The sequence below is a fragment of the Ranitomeya imitator genome, chromosome 2 (assembly GCF_032444005.1).
Source record: "Ranitomeya imitator isolate aRanImi1 chromosome 2, aRanImi1.pri, whole genome shotgun sequence".
Taxonomy (NCBI): domain Eukaryota; kingdom Metazoa; phylum Chordata; class Amphibia; order Anura; family Dendrobatidae; genus Ranitomeya; species Ranitomeya imitator.
In genome coordinates, this window is record NC_091283.1 from 613,122,711 (window position 1) to 613,124,811 (window position 2,101).

Here is a 2,101-nt window from a genome sequence, read left to right on the forward strand (position 1 = left end):
GTAATCTGCAATCATCCACTTTAGTTGTCGTAAGGTACCGTCACACTAAGCGACGCTGCAGCGATACCGACAACGATGTCGATCGCTGCAGCGTCGCTGTTTGGTCGCTGGAGAGCTGTCACACAGACAGCTCTCCAGCGACCAACGATCCCGAGGTCCCCGGTAACCAGGGTAAACATCGGGTAACTAAGCGCAGGGCCGTGCTTAGCAACCCGATGTTTACCCTGGTTACCAGCGTAAAAGTAAAAAAAAAACAAACACTTCATACTTACCTACCGCTGTCTGTCCCCGGCGCTCTGCTTCTCTGCACTCCTCCTGCACTGGCTGTGAGCGTCGGTCAGCCGGAAAGCAGAGCGGTGACGTCACCGCTCTGCTTTCCGGCCGCTGTGCTCACAGCCAGTGCAGGAGGAGTGCAGAGAAGCTGAGCGCCGGGGACAGACAGCGGTAGGTAAGTATGAAGTGTTTGTTTTTTTTTACTTTTACGCTGGTAACCAGGGTAAACATCGGGTTGCTAAGCACGGCCCTGCGCTTAGTTACCCGATGTTTACCCTGGTTACCAGTGAAGACATCGCTGGATCGGTGTCACACACGCCGATCCAGCGATGTCAGCAGGAGATCCAGCGACGAAATAAAGTTCGGGACTTTCTTCAGCGACCAACGATCTCCCAGCAGGGGCCTGATCGTTGGTCGCTGTCACACATAACGATTTCCTTAACGATATCGTTGCTACGTCACAAAAAGCAACGATATCGTTAACGATATCGTTAAGTGTGACGGTACCTTTATGCTTCTGAGGTGGGCCTTTTGTAATGCTGTAGATAAGCCCCTGATGTATCCTGAAAGATGAGAAAAAGAGGTTAGATTATACTCACCTGGGTGGGGGGTCCGATCCGATTGGCCTTGCGGTCCGGGGTCTCCTATCTTCATAGGATGACGTCCTCTTCTTGTCTTCACGCTGCGGCTCCGGCGTACTTTGTTTGCCCTGTTGAGGTCAGAGCAAAGTACTGCAGTGCGCAGGTGCCGGGCCTCTCTGAACTTTCCCGGTGCCTTCACACTGTAGTACTTTGCTCTGCCCTCAACAGGGCAAAGTACGCCTGTGCCGAAGCATGAATACAAGAAGAGGACGTCATCGTAAGAAGATGGGAGGCCCAGGACCGTGACGCCCATCGGACTGTACCGCAACGGGACCGCCCCTGAGTGAGTATAATATAACCTCTTTTTCAAATCTTTCAGGATACATCGGGGGCTTATCTATAGCAATACAGAATGCATTACAGATAAGCCCCTGATGCTGGTGGGCTTAGCTCACCTTCGATTTTGGGGGTGACAGGTTCCCTTTAACATCTCGTTGGACCCCAAATTGAGTTTCCATGAATAACTACCAAATACAGATTAAACACTTGGAATAGATTCCAGACCACTTATCTCCTAAATTTGTCATAAAACAATGCGGTAAAGGGATACACTAAAAACTTGTGTGTCACGTGCCAGCTACTGTGAGCCAGTGAAAATGAAGGAACTATGTAAAAATATCTCTGACTCCTAATAGATGCAATATTTCAGCAGAAGTCTATACTTCAATGGCATCCTGATGGCTGGTTTCTAATATATCGTACAGAGGTTAAATTATGAAAATTCTTCTGGCCCCGACGAACACTATTAATGAGATCGTTAGTAGTGATGAGCGAGTGTACTCGTTGCTCGAGTTTTCCCGAGCACGCTCGGGTGGTCTCAGAGTATTTATGACTGCTCGGAGATTAAGTTTTCATCGCCTCAGCTGAATGATTTACAGCTACTAGACAGCTTGAACACATGTGGGGATTCTCTAGAAAGCAGGCAACCCCCACATGTACTTAGGCAGGCAAGTAGCTGTAAATCATTCAGCTGCAGCGATGAAAACAATCTCCGAACACTATCAAATACTCGGAGACCACCCGAACGTGCTCGGGAAAACCTGAGCAATGAGTACACTCGCTCATCACTAATCGTTAGATCTCGTTGCGCTTTAATTCAACCTATATTATACTCTTCTGCACTAGCAGTCTTGTCACTGTCATCAATGTTTAGATCACCCATTAGTAAAAAGCACAGATTTTTTTTT